Source organism: Panthera uncia (genome assembly GCF_023721935.1).
Source record: "Panthera uncia isolate 11264 chromosome B3 unlocalized genomic scaffold, Puncia_PCG_1.0 HiC_scaffold_1, whole genome shotgun sequence".
NCBI lineage: Eukaryota > Metazoa > Chordata > Mammalia > Carnivora > Felidae > Panthera > Panthera uncia.
The window spans coordinates 124,125,182-124,137,711 of record NW_026057582.1 but is presented as its reverse complement, the minus strand read 5'-3'; the positions used below and the strand labels follow the sequence as shown (position 1 = coordinate 124,137,711).

Below are 12,530 nucleotides of genomic sequence, written 5' to 3'. Positions count from 1 at the left end.
TTACAAATATCTTAGTAAATTATAAGAAAAAGGCAATCTTATCAACAGTCTAATCTCCAGAAACCTGTAGACTGGAGCCCCAATATCCCCCTGCCTAGTGCTATGGAGAACAAAGGCAAGAAGGAAAAGGCAGGTAAAATTAAATTTCCTTATAACCTGCAGCCCATTGACAAATACTTGAGGCAAATACAGAGTATGACATTTTTCCAGGAACCCCCTACCGTTCTAATGTTAATGCCTTACTAGAGGGAAAAACAACCTTAGCTTGACAATAGAAAGGCCTCGGTATCTTAGGAGTCCTCTTTAGCATAGCAAAGTCCCTCTGGAGGCCTCCCTTTAGACTTTACTTCCCCAACTTCATAGTATATAACTGGCCACTCTTCACAACCCCAGTGCAGCTCTTTCTGCCCACAGGTCCTGTTCCCGTGCTTTAATAAAATCACCTTTTTGCACCAAAGATGCCTTCAAGAATTCTTTCCCCCCAAACCTCATCACTATCTACTGATGGCTACTGTGCATCTCCTCTGAATTCTGCTCTCAGCGACATCATGTTGGTGGCTTGAATTCAGCCATGGTGGGAGCATTTACATGTGGAAATAGATAAACATTACAAAAAAGGGCTTGATTTACTGTGGATTTTCTGGACATATGAAAGTGAAGGAGGAGGAAATATTCATAATGTAGATTAAGCTTCAAAGGGCATTATATCTGTAGCCATTAAAGAACTGAGGAAATATTCTAGTGTTTGAAAACTATCATCCAATTCAGAAATGAAGTTGTCCATGCCCTTGGCAAATGAATCAGGTTCCAACTTCTATTTATGCCAAAGGAGTTGTTCCTTGAAATTGCAACCACAGATTGGCTAGAGATACAGGAGTCTGGCAAAAATCTCTGAATGTATTCTCTGAGAATCAAGAGCTATATGTAATTTACAATGAGCACAGTGTATCCTTATTATTATTTGTAAACTGCTTGCTACACATACTTTGTATCAGTAACATTTATAATATTGCACTAAGTATATATATGTATCTGTACATACTTGCCCCTGGAGTGCTAGTTGTTAAGTGTTTACCAGCACATAGAACAATGTGGGTCCACGGGTGAGTAAATGGGGAAGGGATGACAGTCCCCAAGTAACACCCAAATAAACAAGCCTCTTAATTACCAGGTGACAGAGTCCTCAATTCAACTGCAATTTGTAAATGGGCTAGAGCAGAGGGCTGCAAACTATGGCCACAGACCCACCACCTGATTTTGAATAGTTATGCTGAAACACAGCATATGCATTCATTTACATATTTTCTATGGCTCTTTTCATACTATAATGGAAGAGCTGAGCCGTTGCCACAGAGACCAGAAAGCCTAATATATTTACTATCTGGCCTTTCACAGAAAAAGTTAGCAACCATCAGGCTTGAGTGAAGCGAAAAAGACCATCTGTGAATTACTAGAGTTCATCTAAAATATTTTAGAAATATTTTTCTAATTTTAATTTTATGGTTCTTTTTGCCAAGCAGAAGTTTCTAATTTTATGTGTATAAATCTACTAAAATAATAATCTCCTCTCCAAATGGTTAGCTAATTGTTGAGGGCTTTTATTCAATACCTCATTCTCCCCAGCCCAGCCCCCACACACCAATATGAAACGCTAGACTTAGTGCACCCCTGTGGCTGTACCAGTGGACTCTCTGTTCCGTTCCCCTTGACTTATCTGTCTGTATTAGCACCGGCCATACCATTTTAATTATTATTATACTTTAAAAATCCAGTTGACCCGTGGGGTGTCTGGGTGGTTCAGTCAGTTAAGCGTCTGACTTTGGCTCAGGTCACGATCTCACGGTTCGTGAGTTCAAGCCCCACGTTGGGCTCTGTGCTGACAGCTCAGAGCTGGGAGCCTGCTTTGGATTCTGTGTCTGCCTCTCTCTCTGCTCCTCCTTCACTCATGCTCTGTCTCACTCTGTCTCTCAAAGGTAAATAAACATTAAAAAAATTCAGTTGACCCATTGAGCAACATGGGTTTGAACTACACAGGTCCAATTATACACGGTTGTTTTTTTTGTTTTTTTTTTTTTTTTAAATAAATACAGTTTAGTACTATAAAAGTATTTCCTCTCCTTTATCATTTTCTTAATGACATTAAGAAAGATTTTTTTAAGGTTTATTTTTGAGAGGGAGAGACAGACAAAGCATGAGCGGGGGAGGGGCAGAGAGCGAGGGAGACACAGAATCCAAGCAGGCTCCAGGCTCTGAGCTGTCAGCACAGAGCCTGAAGTGGGGCTCAAACTCACAAACCATGAGATCACAACCTGACCGGTGGTCAGATGCTTAACCAACGGAGCCACCCTGGCGCCCCCCGTAATGACATTTTATTTATTGTAAGAATATAGTATATAACACATATAACATATACATTAACACATACAGGATATGTATTAATTGTGCTGTCAGTAAGGCTTATGGTCAACAGCAGGTCATTAGTAGTTAAGTTTCTGGGGACTCAGAAGTAATATGTGGATTTTTCGACTGAGGGGTGGGTTGGCGCCCCTCACCCCTGTGTGGTTCAAGGGTCAACTGTATGTCTGAATACTGCATTTATTTATTTTTTAAATTTCTCTCGCTATTCTCTGTGTTTACTCTTCCAGATCAGTTTTAAATCGTTCAGTTAGATTCCTCCTACCCCCTTAATTTCGTGGTGAGATTGATTGGTATTGCCTTAAAATGGGAGATTTGTGAAGAATGGCCATGTCAGTGATGTTGAAGCCAGGAACACCATACAAAGGAAAAACCCTTAAAAATCAATAACCATCTATTCTAAGTGCCTATTGTATTTCAAGTGTTCTGGTCAGTTAAAAAAAATAAAGGTCTCTGCCACATCAACTCTCACTTGACTCTCAGTCCTGGTGAAGCAGCCTCTCAGAAGAAACATTTTCCAGAAGTCATGACTAGAGTATCCAGCAAATGCTCCTCATACAAGGCACCTGTTAGACTTCAACATTTTATTTGGTTTTTATCTTATGACACTTGGAATAAAAAACCCAACCAAAGCTTTCCCAAAGCAGACACAGGAAAACCACTGGCCACATGGCTTAAAAGGACGTAACATCAGCTAAAGGCTGCCTGCAGTCAGAAGGGGCACACCGCGTCCAGACTGTCCTTATGGCTGTGTGGGTTCTGTCAGCCTCTTCCTAGAGCTTGGAACTAGCCTCCTTTCCCACAAAACGAGGACAAAAACACTCACAGTAAGATTGCCATGAGGGGTCATGTTAATAGTATAACACCAAGCACTTGACATGGATGGAAATTTAATCCTTCCAACAGCTTTATGCAGAAGAGGGACCTGAGGCTCAGAATGATGATGACCTGTCTAGGGCCGCTGTTGGTGAGGGGCAAAATATGAGTCTGATGAGCAAGCTGGCTCCAGACTCAACCTCTATGGTATGCTGGTTCTTCAATAACAAACAAATATGCACGTGTGCGCACGCGCGCGCGCGCACACACACACACACACACACACATTCATACATATATATGTACCCACCTACACTCACACCCCCCACACATAATACATACATACATACATTCATGCGTACATACATACCCACATGTACATATGCATATAGACACATAACATACCCACATGCACACACACACACACACACACACACATATACGTGTATATATATATACATATACACACACATATATATATATATATACACACACACATACACACACATGATACCCACTCTAGTCCATGCACACACACAGAGTTTGCTGCCCTGCCTTAGTCCTAGATAGATTTAAGACTGACTCTCTGGGGATAAGAAAGTCCAAATAAACTAGTCCAAAGAAACAAGTTCTCCCGTCGTATACTGAACCTTTTTTTCTCACATACATATGGAGAATTAAAGTATATTTGCTTCCAAGCAACTATATCTTTATATTACCTTAATTGTGCAATCTAAAGTTCTATGATAGTCTTTCATTTTTACCTCTTAGGAAGAAATGTTACACATAGGTATATATATTTTTAATTTCATGATGGAAATTTTCAAATAAAAATAGAGAAAGCAATAGTGAGTTTCTATGTTCCCATCACACAGTGCCAGCAATCAACAACATTCCACCAATTTTGCTTTGTCTACCCCCTCCTTGCTTTCCCATCCCACACCCCCTGAAGTATTTATTTTTTATTTATTTTTATTTTTTTAGGTAAGCTCTACACCCAATGTGGGGCTTGACCCCAAGATCAAGAGGCACACGCTCTACCAACTGAGCCAGCCAGGCACCCCTCCTTGAAGTATTTGTGTGTGTGTGTGTGTGTGTGTGTGTGTTTGTTTTAATGTTTATTTATTTATTTTGAGAAAGAAAGAGAGAGCACAAACAGGGGAAGAGGAGAGAGAGAGGGAGGGAGAGAGAGAGAGAGAGAGAGAGAGAGAGAGAGAGAGAATCCTGAGCAGGCTCCATTATGTCAGTGCGGAGCCTGATGCAGGGCTTGAATTCACAAACCATGAGATCATGACTGAGCCAAAAATCAAAAGTTAGATATTCAACCCACTGAGCCATCCAGGCACCCCCAAAGTATTTTCAGGCAAATACTAGATCTCATTAATATCTTACTTGTAAATACTATTGTATATGTCACTAGCAATAAGAACTTTTTTTTTCATAAACCTTAACTCCTTGTCATTTAGGACTTTGTTTCAGATGCTCTGATTCTACACTGATTTTTATTTTATTTTGCTTTATTTTATTTTATTTTATTTATCTTTGAGAGAGAGAGAGAAAGAGTGCACAAAAGCAAGGGAGACGCAGAGGGACAGAGAGGGACAGAAACCCATGCAGGCTCCATGCTTAGCATGGAGTCCGATGTGGGGCTGGAACTCACAAACCATGAGATCATGACCTGAACTGAAATCAAGAGTTGGAGGCTTAACCGACTGAACCACCCACGCATGCACCCCTATATACTGATTTTTAGCAATGAGGTGAAATAACACCAGTATCTGATAGAGAATACATAAGCACTATCATTCCATTCCTCTTTTTGATACATTTTCCTGCTTCCCTAGCTCAGTGGGCATCTGGAAATGCTGGTGAAACACAGAGAAACCCGGCCCATGCGGGTTGCTGCTCTTTTGGAATCAGAGGGAAGACTAGAGAGAGAGAGAAAAAAAAAAAGAAATTTTCATCAGGGAGAAAAAGTGAATTCTCTGCATTCAAGAGAAATGACATAGAAATTTTTAAGACGCCATCAATTGTTTCTGCCTGTGTATTACTATGTGAACACCATGTAAAACGAAAACCCATTGGAGCCATGGAATACGATACATGGTGTCCATTAGAGAAGGGGGATTGGAAAGCGTGCTTGAATTTTTTTTCCATTTCAGATTGATGCCTTACAACCCCCCTCACACGTGAAGACAACGGGAGGCACCCAAGCTCTTCAGGTGGGGCTCGTGGTTATAAAGTAAGTGTGAGCCCAGGATGGAAACAAACCACAGCCCTGCTTGGGCTCTCCGTGCCGGGCACAGAGCCGAAACCGCAGGGCGGAACAGGGTGCAGAGGTGAAGCATGAAGAAGCAGGCTTCTGCCTCTGCGTGCCCAGCAGATCTGGCGTGTTGCCCACAGGCAGTCTCAGTAAGGGTGTGCCCGATGAATGAGAGAAGAAACGAGCAAAGACATCCCTAGTGCTGCTCAGGGCCAAACTCACTTCCAGCTGAGCAGAGCCGTGGGCATCGGAGTGCTTGCAGGAGCCCCAGGTCACGAGGAGGTGGTGGGGGCGTCCCCGTGTCTGAGGGTACTAAGCAGGATGCCTACCTGAGCAGGGAGGCTGGCCCCGGTGGTGCAGGTGCACGAGGCAAAGCCTCGTGTTACCACCAATGTGGGCTCTGAGGTGAGGAGGGCAGGATAGGGGGACCCCTATCCTTAGTTACTTGGCCTGGGTCATCACCTTCTATGCAAATCCTCATCAAGATGTGTTCATCCTCATCTGGTAGGAGGAAAGGCAGTGGTGAGGCCAGGTGCCATTATGGACTGAATGCGTGTGTTCCCCAAAATTCATATGTTGGAACCTGACCCCAACGTGATAGTATCAGGTGGTGGGGCAGTAGGGAGGTGATTAGGTCAGGAGGGTGGAGCCCTCATGAATGGGATTAGTGTCCTACCAAAAGTGACCCCAGAAAGTTAGCTTGCTGAGCTTCCGCCGTGCAAGGATATAAAAAGGAGGCGGCTGGGAAGAGAGACGTCCCCAGAACCCAACTGTGCTGGCAGCCTGATCTCAGACTTCCCAGCTTCCAGAACTGTGAAGAAAGAACTTCTGTTGTTTATAAGCCACCCGGTCTACGGCACTTTGGTAGAGCAGTCTGAATTGACCAAGACATCAGAGTTTGGGAAAAGTGGGAACATGAGGATCCGACCCCAGGCCTGTTCCAAACCAGATGCGGGAGAAGGAAGTGCACACATTTCTCAGAGGACTGGAACTTTCTGCATTCAGGAAGACCCAAACTTAAAATTTTGAGCATTCCAGATGCAAACATTCTAAAACGCAGCCATGCTTCTCTGAAAGATGGTCTGCAAGGAGAGACCTCTGCTCTGGCTGCATCATCACCAGCCAGCGCCCTGTCTCAGGCCTTGCAGGCTCTGGATTGTAACTGGGGTGGCCTGCGTAGTGCTCGGCTTGCACGCCCACCCCGGATGCCTCAGGGAGCCTAGTCTCCCACACCTGGGCCCACACCTGCTTCCCCAGTGAGGGTGCTGAGGTCCTAGTGAGTCCAGATCCGGCACTCAGTAAAGTTCAGTAAAGGTGTGCTCAACACAGGAATGAATGAAAAGCCACTTTTGTAAACACAACACAGCTGTGAATCAGGATGTGCTCTCAATTCCCTTCCTCCCTTGTCTCCCAGAGGAGACTGATCTTGGGAGAAGACACACCCTTCCCCTGGCCCAGGAACTGAAGAGGACAATGAATGAACTCATCAGCTACTCAGTTTCTAAGAAATAGTTTTAAAACGAATGACACAAACCAGGTTCAATCTGACAGGGGTGAGTATTCTTTGAGCTAGCATATTCAGAAGACTCAGTTATTTAATAAGCTGTGGTCTTAGCTGAGATTTCATAGTACTATCACATAGCACACCATTGAAATGGAGTTGTTTTCTTTTTTCTTTTTTTTTTTTTTAAGCAATTATGTAAGTTGCAGAGATTTGAGGGGTATTGAAGCGAACGATACAAAACCCAGCACCTTGCTCCCGAAATAGGGTCTCAGGAGCACTGTAGAGAAATGAGAACAGTGCTGCTCCTTCTGTCCAGCCAGTGTTTGTGTTTGCTGCATTAATCTTGGCACTGAGGCTGGCGGTGACTGGAAAACCAGGGAGGGAAAGACATGTGCTTTGGGATCAATCACACCCCGGGCACCAACGGACAACACCCATAGGCAGCTCCCAGGTCTGCATTTCTCTTGGGCCCCAGAATGCTGCAGTCAGTAGGAAACTTTCGTTAACTGGTGTCACCTTCTATGGCTGAGGTCCCCGACAGACACTGCCAGACCGACCTAAACTTGTAAGTGTTGGGGACAGCCCTGCTTTGTTAATAATGCGCTTTTTAAATTTTTTATTTTTGAGAGAGAGACAGACACAGCGTGAGAGTGGGAGGGACAGAGGGAGAGAGAGAGGGAGACACAGAATCTGAAGCAGTATCCAGGCTCCGAGCTGTCAGAGCGGGGCTCAAACCCACAAACAGAGATCACGACCCGAGCCGAAGTTGGACGCTTAACTGACTGAGCCACCCAGGCACCCCCGAGGATAGCCCTGCTTTGAAAGCCAGACTGGTTGAAAGACCCTTCTCATTCTTTTTTCTCTTCTTCCCTGTACTCTGGAGAGATGCTGTTGGAACCAAGACTAAGTCCACCTGTGCACAGGGAGGAGGCGCTAATGCCTGGATGTGCTGAGCGTGCACAGCCCGGAGAGAGGAACCCATCCTCCTCACACACAGAAAGAGGGGAGGGCAGTAAGGCACCAGCAGCAGGCCACTTGCCTGCTGCTTGTTTCTGCAAAGGCCATCTCAGGAGTGGCACCTCCCTGCAGGGCAAAGCTTGTGCGAATGAACCGCCACGGGAACTGCTCAGGAACGCACAGGCACTTAGTGTGCCCCGGTCCCCCAAATTCCAATAAGCCACAGAAGGTCAGAGCTAAGAGAGCTTATTCTGTTCCTGTCTCAACCAGCCAAAGATGCAGGTTCTAACCATGCCCAAGGAAGGGCATTGGCCTGTTTCAGGACTTACTGTGGGGCCGTCCTCGGGAGGTATCCCCTGCATCTCTAAGCCTGTGTCCACTGTAGTATGTAAAGCAGCTGGTCATGTGGTGATCACAAAAGATTCCAACTGTACTCACTCATTCATCAAACAACCACTTCGAACCTATGATGATCCGCACAGCAGGAGGCATTGGGAACACGGGGAAGCCAGCAGACAAGGTTCCAGAGATCAGGGTGAAAGATGAGGGCAGGGCTGGAGAGTGCTGTGCAGGCAGGAGACAGGGAGCAGAGGCGGTGGGAAGGGACGTAGGGGGTGCGTGGTGCATAGTTCTGTGCTGGGCACTGAAGCAACCCCACAGCTCAGTACTTGCACTTGCGAGAATCATCATTACGTAGGTAGATTTCCCTCCAGTGCCCACCCCTGCAGGGCAGCAGGGTATCCCCACTCACCCCCTGGGAGAGTGCGGGCACACTTGTGGCTTTCACTACCAGCTACTTGCCAAATGTGTACTTCCAGCCCAGACCTCCATCCAGGTACACATCTCTATCTGGATTTGTCATAGGAATCTTCCATGGAACCCCCTGCCCTAAACTAAGCTCCCGATCTTCTCTTCAGCACCCCCTCCCCTTCAGCGTTCCAGATCCAGGAAACTGCGGGTCCGTTCTTGCCCAGAACCAAACCAAACTTCTGGAGTCGTCCATGTCCCCTCTCTGCCCTCACAGCCCGTATCTTACCTGTCAGCAGGCCCTCTCAACACGGCTTCGGGAATCTGACCACTCCACTGCCACCACCCTGGTCTGAGTCACCTTCCTCTCCCATCGTGATGACCCCTTAACTGTGCCTCTCCTCTACTCCAACCACAGTTCAGAGTAGTCCGACCAAACTGGCAGGGGTGAACCTAGTAACAGAGAAGTTCACACGTCTCTCTCCTCTGCCTAAAAGCCCCCAGTGGCTTCCCACCAATCCTTGCAGTGGCCTACAGCGCCGGGTGCAATGTGGTCTTGCAGGATCTCGGGCACCACTGGACACACCACATTAGCACCTGCATGCTGATAAAGTCGCCCACAGGCAGTGCCGGTCCAGGGGGTGTGGGGATCTCGTAGGTGCCTGCCCATCTTGCCGCCCACCCACCCCTGCAGGAAGAGGATGTCTCCAGCTGGTCCTAAAGAGGACTGGGATGTGGGCAGGCTGGAGAGAGGGGAGGGGTAACCTCAGGCCAGCAGAGCCCCCTCCAGGATGTGGACGTGCCACACGAGCCACTGCTTCAGAGACAGGCAGGTCCTCTATGAGGGTTCAGAGAACATCTAGCTCAGCTCTGTTTCACAGCCCAGGACACTGAGGTCCTGACAGGGACCCTGACTTGCAAAGTTCTTAGAAGTGTAAATAAACATCTACCAGAATCACAACGGTGTGCACGCTCTTCCCCGCGATAGACATGGGCCTCAGCTTCCGACAGACAAGCTGTGCTGTGTGAACACACAGCTCCACAGACGCATCCATCCGGGTGCAAGTGGCAGTGCTGATGGCACAGGAACAACACCTTGTACCCGAGGAGCACGCGATGCTTGTGGCTGCAGCTGGCATGAGACGCTGATCCTCGACTTTCAATGGTAGGTCAGTGCACTTAAGGGTTTTTTTTTTTTTTTTTTAATTTTTTTTCAACGTTTTTTATTTATTTTTGGGACAGAGAGAGACAGAGCGTGAACGGGGGAGGGGCAGAGAGAGAGGGAGACACAGAATCGGAAACAGGCTCCAGGCTCCGAGCCATCAGCCCAGAGCCGGACGCGGGGCTTGAACTCACGGACCGCGAGATCGTGACCTGGCTGAAGTCGGACGCCTAACCGACTGCGCCACCCAGGCGCCCCAGTGCACTTAAGGGTTTTAAAAGAGTTCAGGAACTTCTACTTTAAAAATATGTGAATTTCGGGTGCCTGGGTGGTTCAGTGGGTTGAGCATCCGACTCTTGGTTTCAGCTCAGGTCATGTTCTCATGGTTCACGGGTTCGAGCCCCCAATCGGGCTCTGTGCTGGCAGCGCAAAGTCTGCTTGGGATTCTCTCTCTCCCTCTCTATGTCCCTCCCCTCCTTTCTCTCTCTCTCTCTCTCTCTCTCAAAATAAATAAACTTTCAATTTCAAGTGGTTTAATTTGAATTTCAAGTGATGTAAAATTTTGCATCTTTGTATTTTTAGACTGTTATAGTAACTTTTTTTCAAAATAGTTATTATCCTAAAGGCAGAAAGAAAGTGACTGGGGGCAGGCAGGGTCTTATAGATGATTTGATCATTTAAAGTCAATTTTCAGGGTGCCTGGGTGGCTCAGTCAGTTGGGTGTCCGACTTCGGTTCAGGTCATGATCTCATGATTCGTGAGTTTGAGCCCCACATCAGGCTCTGTGCTGACAGCTCAGGGCCTGGAGCCTGCTTCAGATTCTGTGTCTCCCTCTCTCTCTGCTCCTCCCCTGCTCACATTCTGTCTCTCTCTCAAAAATAAATAAAGATTAAAAAAAAATTTAAGTCAATTTTCTGGGGGCATCTGGGTGGCTCAGTCAGTTAAGCATTTGACTTCATCTCAGGTCATGATCTTGTGACTCGTGAGTTTGAGCCCCGCATCGGGCTCTGTGCTGACAGCTCAGAGCCTGGAGCCTGCTTCAGATTCTGTCTCCCTCTCTGTCTGCCCCTCCCCCTCTTGTTCTCTCTCGATCGTTCTTTCTCTCTCTCACAAAAAAAAAAAATAATAAAATCAATTTTCTGCATGAGGCAAGTCAATGCTCTTCTGTTCTTCCTGGTTAGAAAAAAATTCTCTGAAATTGTGCTTCATGAAAACTCAGAAAAGGACCAGGGCAGGGGAAGGTTCTAGGGTGATCAAGAAGCAGGCCCCTAGGGACAACAGAACGGTGAAAGCAAACTTCAGGGAACTGTCTCCACAGACAGCATAGTCCCTGTCCCTTTACTACAAATCCCAATCCAACAGAGAGATATGTGAAGACATCAGAGACTGTGGTTGGTGACTATGGCAGAAGATGCAATGATTATTCTCATTTTCTCTCCTGGTGTAGCCTCATCACCTCCATCAGTGCCTGGCCCAAAGTAGGAATTCAATACAGATCAGTTCAAGAAATGATTATGACCCAAAAGGAGAGTTAGGAAAGGCTACCATCCTAGAGGAAAAAAAACAATCTGAAAGCAAAAGTAAGAAAACCATTCCATTTACAATAGCATCAAAAAGAACAAAATACTTAGGAATAAATGTCACCAAGGATGTACAAGGCATGTGGACTGACAGCCACAAAACAATGCTGATAGAAATGAAAGAAGATCGAGATAAGTCAAAATAAATAAGTAAATTGTGTTCACGGATGGGAGAACTCAATTTTGTAAAGATGGCAATTCTCCCCAAACTGAACTAGATTCAGTGAAATCTCTATCAAAATTCCAACCACTGGGGCGCCTGGGTGGCTCAGTCGGTTAAGTGTCTGACTTCTGCTCAGGTCATGATCTCGTTGTTCGCGAGTTCGAGCCCTGTGTCAGGCTCTGTGCCAACAGCTCAGAGCCTGGAGCCTGCTTTGGATTCTGGGTCTCCTTCTCTCTCTGCCCCTCCCCCGCTTGTGCTCTGTCTCTCTCTCAAAAATAAATAAAAACATTAAAAAAAAAAAAACCTCTTACAACTCCATAATAAAAGACAAACAACCCAGTTTTAAAATAAGCAAAAGATATGAATACACATTTCTCCAAAGAAGATAAAAGTGGGCAATAAGCCTACGAAAAGATGGTCAGCATTATTAGTCATTAGGGGAATTAGTGCAAATCAAAACCGTAATGAGACATACTTCACACCCACTAGGATGTCTATAATAAGAAAATGGATATGATAAAACAAGAGCTGATGATGACAGAGAGAAACTAAAATCCTCATATAGTGCTGATAGGAATATAAAATGGTACAGCACTGCAGAGAACAGTTTGATGGTTCTCCAAAAAGTCAAACATAGAATTACTATATAACCCAGCAATTCCATTCTTACGTATACAACCAAGAGAACTGAAAATGTATGCCCACATAAAGACTTACATGTGGATGTTCAAAGCAGCATTATTCCTAACAGTCATTAAGTAGAAAGAACCCAGCTGTCCATCAACTCTTGAAAGGATAAACAAAATGTTATAGATGCAATTATTTACACACAATTAAATTGTATTTAGTCATGAAAGGGCATGAAGTATGATACATACTATAAACATTATGCTAACTGGACACGAAAGGTGACATATTGTGTG

General features: G+C 45.6%; 1 protein-coding gene across 1 annotated transcript in view; it reads right to left on the bottom strand.

The window, feature by feature from the left end:
- Positions 1-12,530, bottom strand: part of PCSK6 (proprotein convertase subtilisin/kexin type 6) — a gene marked incomplete at its 5' end in the record, with an annotated part of 191,548 nt that overhangs the window by 44,862 nt on the left and 134,156 nt on the right. The gene's annotated exons all lie outside the window — the stretch shown is intronic.